General features: G+C 34.2%; 1 long non-coding RNA gene across 1 annotated transcript in view; it reads right to left on the bottom strand.

Moving 5' to 3' along the window:
• LOC105485514 (uncharacterized) overlaps nucleotides 1-13,551 on the bottom strand; it is a 124,738-nt gene that overhangs the window by 3,258 nt on the left and 107,929 nt on the right. Inside the window, exon 2 of the long non-coding RNA XR_011619467.1 lies at nucleotides 5,583-5,696. This is a non-coding gene — a long non-coding RNA (uncharacterized lncRNA). The remainder of the gene's footprint in view (nucleotides 1-5,582; nucleotides 5,697-13,551) is intronic.

Below are 13,551 nucleotides of genomic sequence, written 5' to 3'. Positions count from 1 at the left end.
TCAGAAGTATGTGTGTCTCTCAGACTGTCATCACTGAGGTATTGTAGTGATGAAAAAGTGAAACAGACTGTCACACAGACTTAGGTTCAAATACTAGCCTTGTCATCTACCAATCGTCTATTGTCGAATTATTATCTCTAAAACTTAGTTTTCCTGTCTGTGAATAATGGGGATAATAATAATTTAATATTTCACAGTGACTGAATGAGATAATTTAGACACAGCATACCTTTTCTACAATCGTGAGATATATCAAGTTCTGAAAACTGAAAGTTTGCTTTTTTTTTTTTTTCTGGTAAGTTTATTGCAAAATCATCTGTTGGCAAAACCTTACCCGACCTGAAGACAGGCTAATGTAGTTCTTGGTAGTCATTATTTACCACATATTGTGTAATATTTTTATGTTTGATTTGGGGATAGTGCCAATTACACCATATATGCAGTGTGCAGGCTTTCTAAAATCTGTGATACTCAAAAATGCAAAACATCTGACACACAGAGTTTCAGAGAAGAGGTCATAACCCTGAATATATAAATTGCCTATATGATATCAATATAGAATACGTTCTTAATAAACATCACCTACTGTTATATTTATCACTACCTGACTCTATGAACCTGCTGTTGATACCTGCCATTCAATCTTACCTTACCCAACATGTTGCTTATTATCTATTTAATATTTTTATGCTTGACAAACTGACCTTGTTTTGACTTTGGTTTCTTATAGATGTCATTTCCTAGGATTAATACTCTTCTTCTTCTTTTCAGATAAACCTCATCCCAACTCCTTCTCAGTCTGAAGGCCCAACAGTAGCCATAGTTGGTGCCTAATTTTCCTAAATCCCTCAAAACTGAGGAGAGCGTATTGAATAATATTCAAGAAAAATATGATGAATGATAAGAGAATAGTATTTAGAATTAAAATTCTAGGAAAGAAAAAAATCTAAAGAGCACAGCAGTCACAGGAGGAAACTAAGGAGAAAGAGAAACAAATACCAAGGTCAAAGAATTCTTGAATTCTCTTGAAAGAGAAATTCTCTTGAAAGATTTGAGTTCTCTTGAAAGATTTGAGAAAAAGGAGTGGTCAAATATGTCACATGTCAGAGAAATACAATCAGATGAGGAATAATAAAACACTGGATTAAGTGTTAAATCACTGGGAAGCAAGAATAAAACTGTAGTATATTGACACATGGAAGAAAGTGATGAAAATTACTGGAGTTTACATTTCCATAATACATGATAGTAGGTGTATTAGTCTGTTCTTACACTGCTAATAAAGATGTACCCAAGACTGGATAATTTATAAAGAAAAAGAGATTTAATGGACTCACAGTTCCTTATGGCTGGGGAGGACTCACAATCTTGGCAGAAGACAGATGAGGAGGAAAGGCACATCTTACATGGCAGCAGGCAAGAGAATGTGTGCAGGAGAACTGCTCTTTATAAAACCATCAGATCTCATGAGACTTATTCCCTATCATGAGAACATCATGGGAAAAACTGATTTTCAATTTGAAAAAATCATGATTCAATTTACCCATGATTCAATTACCTCCCACTAGGTCCCTCCCAAGACACCTGGGGATTATAGGAGTTACAATTCAGGATGAGCTTCGGGTGGGAACACAGCCAAACCATATCAGTAGGTATGATCAAATCAGGAAATGTTACATGTTTCAGAATATATTCTATTGAACCCTGCTTCTGCAAGTCCAGAAGTACAAGAATCCATGTTTAGTCCCAATTCAGAGAAACAAAATGAATAAATCCACATGGAATACATTATATAACATATACATTTATATATGTTTTATATATATATAAAAGAGGTTAGGTAAGACTTCTGCAAAAAAAAAATGTTTTTAACTGTTGCTTCAATAAGAAAAACTTTTGTTGCAATTTTTAGAAGGAAAAAGTAATATGTATTACTTATTATTTGATGTTGCAAAGCTGATGCTTAACTGCACAGACTTTTCTTTTTTCATAATCATTATGACGGCATGTTTTGAACACTATGCATGAGAGAATCACCAAGACCTATAGCAGGCCATGAAGGAGTGAAAGATAGATAGACTTTTGTTGTAGTAAATGAACCAAAAGGTAGGGTTGTTTATAAACGATATCATCTTAATTCATATAAGATGTCACAGAATAAAAGAAACAAATATTTTATCCTCCCTTCTACCTTGAATTAGACCATATAATAATGTGCATCAGATATTAAAGAGCTGCTTTTATATTAAATTAATATTTTGGCTTGCTTTCCTACTTTGCTTATACGCTCTCTCAGTGCTCTAGGAAATAAAGTCGCCTCTATCTGCTTACAAAGACAGCCATTTAGTTCTCACTTCCTCTAAAAGTGTATTCTCTCCCCTGCGTCTTTCTAGCCTTGTAGCAGTTAAGAAAATCTCCTGTAGACATATGGGGAGATACTTTGGTGCATTTTCATCAACCTGTGCTGAAATTACAACAGCACATATGCTAACAAATATTTCTACTAAATATGTCCAAATTATATGTATTTCTAAGGTGAAACAATAAAGATATGGCAAAATTAGGTAAAGAAGAAGAGGGCTGAAATGAGTTGAGGGGAGCTGTGGGCATTAATTTTCACCAAGCCAGGTGTAGAATGAATTTAAATACACACACTAACTCTCTCGTAGATATATTTACATTTATTACACCTAAGACCCAATATTTTCTTTCTACAAAATAAGCAACTTAGATTAACCCAGGACATCCTTTCATGCAGTAATTCAATAGTGAATCTCATATTTACAGGAAGAAAATAGGAATCACAAAGTTAACAGTGCCTCCATACTATATGTATTTGTTTAAAAAGAGAGGATGACTATTTTTCTTTTCATGCTATAAAATTGGGTCTTCATTGAAAGTAAAAACTCCATAGTTCAAAATGTGTGATTTTACAGGTAATATTGCAAAGTAATGTCTTTAATGTATTTACAGGCAAATAGTGATAATGTCTCAAAAGGATTTCCAAAGAAATGATTTCCAACTAAAAGATAAATATTAACCTAAAACACTATTCTCACATATGTGCCTTAGTATATATTTTTATTTTACTTAAATCTGATGAGTAACCCAGGGCTTGTTTAACATTGCTTCTTTTACATTTTTTGGACTGGACTAAATGTATATGTACAAGCCTTTTAAACATTTAAAAAGTTATCCACATTCGTGGACACTCAACGTCCAGGTTTGTTATGGTATTGGTGATACTCTTTAGCTAAAAACAAGGCAAGGCTGATGTTTCTAGATTTATCAAAGTTCATCATATTCTGGAAACCTGAATGAGATCTCTGGAAATTCATCTAAGTACACTTCACTTTTCTTCACTTCTGGTGGATTTCGTTGTAAGAAAAAATCAAATGGGTTAAGTCACATGGAATACAGCTTATAACCTCAGCAGGACAAAAATAGATGTGCATCTCTATTAAGGATTATATGTGTGCTTGTGTAGCACATAGCCTCTAAGCTTGCTCCACTTGGATAATTGCCCAAATTATATTTTCCTGACAGTTTGTACTAGATTAGTTACATGGTTATGCATTAGATTGGATTATAAAATGCAATGGAAAGCTAGCATTAATTCCTTTCAAACTGTATAAAAAACATTACAATGTTCACACAAGCCAATTATTCCATTTAAATAAGATGTTTTAAAATTGTCATTATTCAGTCAGTCAAACCCATATGATGCTTATTATGTTCAAGAATCTGTTCTAAAGGCTTTAAAAATAACACATTTCCACTTCCCAACTACCCTCATAGACAGGTTATATCATTTTTATCATCCTCACTTTCCAGATGGAACATGATGGAGTAATGTAGCTATAAGGAATTTAACTTGCTTATCTAAGTCACAAAAATGGTAAAAAATGGAAATGAGATTCGAACCCAGGTAGTCTAGCTGTACATCTCCAGTATCTAACCCCACTGGTATACTAACAATTTATGTATTTTAGAATCCAGAGTATCTCATCTGAATGCTAGAATATTACAAGCTGGATTATTTTCAATATATCTCTATCATCTTTCAGTGTATCCAGATGTACTGCTCCTGGTAAAAGGTAGTTTAGTGAAAATTATTTATTTTAATTTGCTAGTCGCATGAGGAAGGAGACAGGGCAAGGCAAACAGGAGTTGTGAAAAGATGGTCTCTGTGCTCCCACAAATCTTAGCGTAGTTTGTTCCTCTCTCCTCCAAGAACAAAAGCATATATTCTGCCGGGGTCAGGCTTGAGAAAGAAGCGCTCAAAGGGGACCTGCCCTAACAAAGGTGTAATAATATTTTATTTGGTGTAAACAGCACTAAATGTGCCCTCAAATAAACTCTATTCTTCATGATGAGGCGCACAGATGGATGTTATTAACCATGTGTGCCATCTGGTAACTTCCTATTTTAGCTCATCATTCTTGTTAAGTAGGTGCTAAGTCTTTACAATTATTATTTTCGTGTTGTACCCTCTAAATCTGGGTGAGCTGGGGCAGAGTACCAATTGTCCCTTTCTAATTATAGTTCTGTGGCCTGAATGTGAAACTCCAGGAACCAAAATCAGACATCGAGTAAAGTACTGAGCAAGTTGAGCTCTAAATGTTCAATCCCCAAAATAACATCCCACTTTAAGTTTTACATACAAAACAAGAGGAATTATGTTTATATCTCATGAATTACTGTGGTTACAGTAAATAGAAATCTAAAATTTCAGTTGCTCAGGAATTTTCAGTCTACATAAGTATGTAACATTAGCCCACTATTGTATGAAAGTGCATTTAGGAGATTTTTTTTGACAAATTAAACCTCTTTATTAACTTCAGACGAATTATAAGGCATGACATATTGGAAGACATATATTTTGTGGTTCTGTGCCACATTAATTACACTGAACTACCTCGTTGTTCATACTATTCATACTATTGGGATGAACCACAATCAGGGTCCTTTTTATTAATTTATTTTTTTGGTCTTGCAAGAAATAGCAATAACATATATGAAACAAAGAGGCAACATTTTACAAGCTATACAACACCTTGGCATTTAAAAACAACTCATTAATTTAAATATTTAATTTGTTCTTATATGTTCAGTTTTACATCTTTATACATTCTTAAACATTTAGTCACTGAAGAATAATATTCAGTATAATAAAAAAATTACCTATAGTTCAGACGTTTGTAAAAGTTGAAATTTGTGTCCTTTACCGTTTTTGCTTTTTTTTTACATCACAGGATAGGTTAATTGGAAGTGGAATAATAAAAGCATTTCTTTTGTATTCCCTTTTATTTCTAATAACTCAGGTTTGAAATACTGAAAATAGCATAAGACTGGTTTAAATGTGTAAACTCTTTGTTTTAATGTTTGTAATCTAAATACAAAAGAAAGAAATGTATGGTTTGACTAAGGAATCGAATATTATTAAAGCATGAATACCAGTACTATAGCCATTATATTTCACTTTTTTTTATCATGCATGTATTACTCAGAGGAAGCTACCTGCTATAACAAATATCCCCAAAATCTCATTTATGTAGCACAGTAAAAGTTTATTTTTTTACCTGTATTCATCCAGTCAGGTTTTGTCAGGCAGGCTTTTATATTCAGGGATCAGGCACCAAGGGGTCCATCCAAGGACCTCGAAGTCCTTCACTGGATTCTTTGCCTTCGGCCATCTGATAAGTAATGAAAGATAAAATTAAGATCATTTCTGCCCACGTTCTGTCAGATAAAATTTGTCATATGGTTCTTCCTAAATGCAAAGGTTGAAAACATGGTCTCTGTTTTCTCAGAAGTAAAAATGCAATAAACTGGTGAAGACATAGCACGGTCTCACATTCTGAGAATCCCTATATTTATCAATAATTCGGATCTTTTTGTCAGTTAATAGCCAAATAATGAAGACAGCTTGTTAAATTCAGTTTTGGTTAAACAGCTTGCTAGCAATTAGCTTCTGATCCACATGATTTTAGTTCATTTTGGATGCAGCCTACTTAGTATTTCAAGTGGTGTGATTAGGATCCTCAACAGAGAGAATCTAATAACAATCTTCCAAGCTCCTCAGGAGTGCAGTTTCTATTTGTTCAACAAGTTCCCATTTGCCTATGCCTGATTTAACAGTAGAAAACACCTTGCTCTGTCTTCAAATACATTCTGGGTTTTGAAGGGGATGGAATGAGAAAAATCAGTGGTTGGTATACATCTCGTTTACCACATTGACTGCTAGTCCTGCAGCAGGCAAAGCAGTCTTTGAAAGAGCTGCATGTCACCCCTGTTCTGGATGAATACCACATGCCACATTATCACCTCCTTATTAGTAATAATAAATTGAACCATCATGAATGAAGCATTCAAGATTTACAAACACTTAGAACTATGTTTTCTTTAATGAAATGCATAATGTATAAATCAAGTTTAATTTTGTGCTTGCTCCTAGAAGCAACATTGGAGCTCAAAAAGTAAGCTGCCTAATTCTTCTAGAAAAGAAATTAATTTTCAGAATATGTGTAGTAATTTAGAAACCAAACAGTTGTTAGTTACAAAAAGGGAAATCAAGAGCATTGCAAGCAACTAAGCATCTAAGTACAATAAACTTGAATTTGATGCAATGCACATGATTGTATGGATATCTAATTTTCACAGTGGAAGTTCATCAGATCTGAGTTGAACTACCAATATATCTGAATTGAATGAAGATTAGCTAGCAATGAATTAATTGCTATCTCCCACTGATAAGACTTCCATTGAATTACATGGGATATAAAGAAATACAGCTATTCTGTAATCCCAGCACTTTGGGAGGCCGAGAAGGGCGGATCACGAGATCAGGAGATCGAGACCATCCTGGCTAACACTGTGAAACCCCGTCTCTACTAAAAAAAAAAATACAAAAAACTAGCTGGGCGAGGTAGCGGGTGCCTGTAGTCCCAGCTACTTGGGAGGCTGAGGCAGGAGAATGGCGTAAACCCGGGAGGCGGAGCTTGCAGTGAGCTGAGATCCGGACACTGCACTCCAGCCTGGGTGACAGAGCGAGACTCCGTCTCAAAAAAAAAAAAAAAAAAAAATACAGCTATTAAAATGAAGAAAAACAAAATTAACTATAAAGAGCTTCATAGTCTGATTGCAAACTGAATAGCAATATAGTGAATTATGAAAGGTCAAGTGACTCATATTAAATTACTGGCTAAAACACCATATCTTAACTCTTGCTGAAGGATGAAAACCATAGCCAAATCTCTTTATTTTTTTGCTTTCAAAAAATCCAAAATTAATAACAGTTAGAGCATGTTTTAGCAACCATGTTCCCCACACCACCAGACTCTATACAATTATTTTAGGATGTTTCAGTATGCACAGGCTGTTTTGATTGACCTGACCAGTCAAAGCAGTCCATTGATTTCTCTCAAAGCACATTCTTGACTACAGTTTCCTTAAATTCCTGCTGCTTCTACCATTTAGATTCAAGTGCAAAGAAGAAACATGTAGGTAGAGGAAACAATTATAGTCTTATGTGGAATATATCATTTAATGAGTCACACACATCATTCCATTGATTTAACAAGAAATGAAGAGAATCCTAGACACCCGATTATCTATAGCACCAGAGTAGAATATCATACCCCCTTCCTGTCAACAAATTGAGTTCACCACATCCAGTATCTAACTGGGGTAAACTTATAGTTCAATGTTTTCTTAATAGTGATCTGAATTATTTAACATCTCAGTTGGAGGATGAACTAGAAAACATCTAGATATCTTTTGGGGGTTGCTATGCTTCTTTGACTTTCTTCTATCTATCCCCCAAATCATCTCCTGGGGATAATTGTGAAACCATAACCAAGACATTAGTTATTGAGTATTGTGCTTATGATACAAATATCCCTTTAGGCTGTTGAAGTATATGCAATCTCAAAAGAAAAATAAGCTTTTAGAATAAAATCTGTATACTTTTCAAACAATCAGTACAAAAATCCCCTAAATATGTATTGCTACAGATTTTCACAAATAGAGGCAGGATGCAAAAAAGCATCAAGTTTGAAAATTACATTGTAAGATCTAATTTACATATAGAAAGTAGAAACAAAAGTTAAACATTTAGTTGTACTTTTTACTCTGAAAAATACATATGAACAGGCTCCAGAACTCAGTAACACAAAAAAATTGAAAATAGTTGAGTTGGCCTTTAAGAGTACACATTAGGCAGTAACTTAAATATGATTGAAGGCTCTAAAGAACATAGCCTGATCAAAAGTTCCTTGTCCCTGACAGAACAGGTACTCCTATGTATTTATTATTCTGAGTCTTCTGAGTTGCTTCATTAGGTAATTTTTCTTAATTAGAAAATGAAATTTATTAGCTCCAAATGCATGTGAGTGCCTAGAATTTGGTATTTTCTCACAGAAATAGGAATCAGGACTGGTTGCTGGATGTGGACATGGTAAGATTCAGGAGAGAATAACAAAAATGGGCAGAAGAACACCAGAAACCATTTCCCCATTTGCATTATGACTATGTCCTAAATCTTATGTAGATAGACATTGTGGTTATCACTATGCTTTATAGTTTAAAATAATAATAACATGTTAAGATGGTTATGCTTTATGTAACATGTACATTTAAAAGCATGGACCTTTTTTAGATACACCTCCTTTCCTTGTTCTGAAACATCTGCAAGGAATTTTGTGTCTGCAAAGACACAAAATTGTTCTCTTACCTTTAGAATTTACTCAGAGTATGTATTTGGTATTTCTTTAATATAAATCCGCTTCTAAATGATCCCTTTCTGGTAATAATATACTAGTAGTAGTAGTAGGAACGATAATAAATAATGCTTGAGTGCTTACTCTTACAAGGGGTCATGAAGTAATACTGCGACATCTGTATTCAACCAAATGTTTTGCACTGACCAGAGTTATATAAGATTGTAAATCAAAATAAACCTTTTAAAGAGACTTCCTTCTGTTTAGCCATTCCCTTGGAAAACATCACCTGGTAATCTACAGAGGAACTGGGACCATTAAGGACTATTGATTAGTTTAACTTTGTTTATAGTCAACAAGGAGGTTGATTGCCTTCTGAAACACACAAGTTAATGATTATCTGTGAAACTCCTGATACCTAATGTCACAATATTAACCTGTAAATTAACATTTGAAAAGTTTGGATTCTTGAGTTAGTTGTCACAGAAATTATCATAGTATCTGTTAAAATAATTATCATTTTATTTGTGACCACTCGCTTCATTATTAGCCTATCCCCATGAAGAGCCACTAAGAATTCTATCACTACAAAGCCAACTTGTATTGAATTACTACAAGGAACAGCGAGTCAAAATTTTTTATAAGCAGAAATTGAATATTCATGCAAAACAACTTAGCTTTTGCTGCCTGGAGACTTTCCACAGCAAAATGAAGGGCCATGCATTACTTGAGGATTGTACAGAGACTGTCTTCAGTCTCTTGAAATTAAATCACTAAGTGAGCTTCCATGTATGAATATAGGGTCACTGTGGCAAGAAGAAGAAACGTACGCCTTCTTGTGGCAATCGAATAATTGTAATAATTTTATGTCACTAAGTCGACTCACGTACAGAAATGGTGGTATGAACGTGTCAATGGTAGTCTAAACTCATCAGCAGACAAAAGCACTGACAGTTTGATTGTTGAAGGAGTATATTCACTGCTCTCACATCTTTGCAAATGGAAAAATGATAACGAGATTAAAATTGAAAAAAAAAAATCTCTGGCCCAGAGTCCTGTGTGATAGCAGTAAAACATGTTAATTTCTTGACAAGCTGCAAATGTAAGATAGAAACCGGTTCACTTGCAGTTGAATCTGGAACGGTTTCAAAACTGGAGAAGGAACTCAAATTTATAAATACTCTCAGAAATGTCTGCTTACGCAGACTGTTTCAAGACAGTTTTCTCAAGGTAATGAAAAGACCAAAATCATATACGTCTACATTTGTTGTTAAAAAACAATAGACAAATTTTAAAATGAAAATATGTATTTTTAGAAGGGGTCCCCAAATCTCCATTATAAACATGTTTTTATCACAGTGAAGAGCTACATATTTTTCAGTGTCTTGTTGACAAAAAAAAGAAAAAGAAAATAGACTTTCAGATTTGACTTATTTAAGTAGTCATGAAAATAAGGTTAGGAAATCTAATTAGGATGTTGACCTAGAGATAGAAACTCTAATATTCTTATGGTAAGTATATTTGTGTAAGAGCTACATACCCCCCAAATCACTGGGAATTGCAAAAAGGAAGTTTCACTGATTTTTTCAGAATCTGGCAAAAAGAAAGTCAAATGTTAAAAATAAAAAGTGATAAAGAAACAGTAGGATGCATGAGCTTCATCCACTGAAGCCATAATAATTGAATCATTCTGCCCCCCTTCTTCCACTGAGATTATAATGGCTCCATACTAGGTAAGCAAGTGAGACTAATAACAGCATCCATCCTCATAAGCATGCCATTAAGGCAGAAGACGAGATAGCGGGAGCAAGAGGAGAAACAACACTACGCATAAATCACTCTGACCTAGAAGACTGAAGCAAACATAAAAAGAAACCATGAAAACACAACTAGCAGCAGTGTCAGAAGATGTACTAGGGTGAGTTGGCTATAAGTAGTACATGCAGAAAGGTATGGCTCCTAATGCAATGTAATACATCCAGGAAAGATTTCAAAGGAAAAAAAAAAAGATATTAGTCATCAGTAAAAAACATTGCTTGGAAAAAAAAAAAAAAAAGCCCTTACTAAAGTATTTGCTTGTAAGACCTAATAGCTCAAAGAAACTACAAGAGTTCTACATGATACTATGACACAACCGATCATAAGTAAGTGACTTTGTATTGCATTTTTGCTTTACCAGCAAAATTGGATTAATCAGTACCCTTCAGTATTCAGTAATATTGATGATGGTAACATCTTAGGTTTTAGTAACTATGAAGTAATGATGTTACTGCACGACTACAGATTGTACCCATAGCCCTATGTAGCTCCTTGATGCTATTCCAAACATTATTTATTTTTATAAAATTTTTATTTGTATTTTTTTCTTTGAGATGGAGTCTCAGTCTGTGGCCCAGACTGCAGTGCAGTGGTGCAATCTTGGCTCACTGCAACCTCCGCCCCCCAGGTTCAAGTGATTCTCCTGCTTCATCCTCCCAAGTAGCTGGGATTACAGGCTTGCACAACCACACCCGACTAATTTTGTATTTTTAGTAGAGACGGGATTTCACCAGGTTGGCCAGGCTGTTCTCAAACTCCTGACCTCAGGTGATCCGTCCGCCTTGGCTTCCCAAAGTGCTGGGATTACAGGCATATTCATTCTTCTCTTGGAACGTTTTTATTTTCTCAATATTTGTATTAGTTGTAAAGGACAACCTGGTAGAATAAGTAGAAAAATCAACATCTCAAATAACTTCTTAACATTCAAAACGACACAATTAATTTGCTGAAGTTTAATATTTGAAGGTAATTATAAATCGCTACAATAAAAAAAAAAAAGATGTAGCAAAGAACTGATGCTTGGTTTTTGATGGTTTGGGGCAGGGATCAGCAAACTTTTCCTCTAAAGGGCCAGACAGTAAATTTCAGTTTAGTGGGACATATGGTCTCTGCCACAACTACTTGGCTCTGCCACTGAAGTGTGAAAGCAGCGACAGACCATAGATAAATGAATGAACATGGCTGTTTTCCAATAAGACTTTATGTATAAAACCCAGCAGCGAGCTGGTTTTGACCCATGGGTCATCATTCATCCATCAGTGGTTTAGAAAAAGGTAAAAGTAAAAAAATACCTTAACTGTAATTTTGGAATCAAATGTATACCAGGCAGATTTTTCCTCCACATCATACGCTGTCTTTCCTCTAAAAATAACATTGTAGGTAACAGTATTCTGGCTGAAATATTCTTAAATCCATGATTAGTTTTAAAAAGTTCTTCTTCATTAGAACATATATTTATTCTCCAAAACTCAAAAACTCATTTTCTTAAAATATGAGGGTGTGAAGTGAAAAAATAGGCAAAGACTAAAGTGTTTAGGAATTAAACATACAGTATAAGTTGTATAATATTGTGCAGCTGTGTCTAGACACATGTTTATTACCATAGCTGGAAGCTGCTTAGATTGACGGTATGATACTTACAAATGTCACCAAAGGGATATTTGTTCACCAAACGTGTGTTAGTTATTGAAACCCTTTCTGGCTCTGTGCACTAGCTCGTGTCGTCATGCTGCTGTTTAGGTCATATTATCAAGAAATGTACATCCAGCAGCCACTTTCTCAGATCAGAAACTGTAATTTGCTTACTAATTTATGACTTTAAATAAAAGAATCACTGATTCAGAATAATAATAATTTGTCTTAAACTTTGGCTTGTGGATTTACCAGCCTAGCAAAATATTCATTTTTATTCCTATTCATTTTTAAAGGAAGTACCCTTCACTCTTTTGAGAAGCAGAATACTTAACTGTGTGTCAGAATTTTCTGGTGCTCCACAGTAAATAAAAATTGTCATTCAATCAATAAAATGTGTAAAGAAGCATAAAATTGTAAAAGTTACCACATAATGTGGGATTCCCCTGATTTCTTCTAGTGCTTTCCTGCAGAATTTAGAACGATGAGCCCCTTATATTCTTCACATCGCTTTTGGAGTCTTTGGTTGGTATTTTATCCTCTGTCGCACTTTTCCTGCGTATTCATTCTCAGCATTTACAGTTGGATAGGAAATGCTTTCCTCCTCTAACTTCTGTGACACAGTTCTGACCACATGCAGCACTGTTACTTTTCTTTACGGTGTTTGTAGGTAATGGGAGCTATTTTGCAAATGTATCTCTTATATTAAGAATCCCTCCTGAAAGGAGAAAATTTAGTCCTGTAATTCTTAGACTCTTCTGATAGCTCAGACTAGTGTGGTTAGAAAGCACTAGGGGAGCTATACATTGCCCAAAACATCTTTTTAAATACAATTTTCTTGTATGTATTTATGCAGAAAAACATAACGGTGAACATACACAGAATGCATACATCCTAAACAAGTTAATTTTATTTCAGATTTTGTTTGCCACCAAATTCTATAGTAAAGTTGAAAATATATTTAATTCAGTTGATCTGAATTCAAAATAAATTGTTATAATGATATCTTGAATTACAAAATAGGCATTAAGTTATATTGCAATGTTACACTAACAGGAAATTTGAATACCAAGTTAGCGTTTAATTTTTACTTCACAACATTTTTATAGTTGATATACTGTGGTTTGTCCTTGTATCTTATTTTCCATCAAAATTTCCTTTTAAACTATAAAATTTTCTCAGGCTTGTGAAACTCTTGATTATTCTATGAATTATAAAACTGAATGCCCTCACTCATTTCTTGTTTGAGTATTAGCAGTACCTGGAGAAGATAAGCCAATAGATAAACATCCACATATTAACCCAGAAGATACTTATGGTTTTAAGAAAAAGGAAAATCATGTCACAAAAATAATATATTCAAACTAATTATGTAAGATAT

Source organism: Macaca nemestrina, chromosome 2 (assembly GCF_043159975.1).
Source record: "Macaca nemestrina isolate mMacNem1 chromosome 2, mMacNem.hap1, whole genome shotgun sequence".
Lineage (NCBI taxonomy): Eukaryota > Metazoa > Chordata > Mammalia > Primates > Cercopithecidae > Macaca > Macaca nemestrina.
This window is presented reverse-complemented; position numbering and strand designations above follow the sequence as displayed.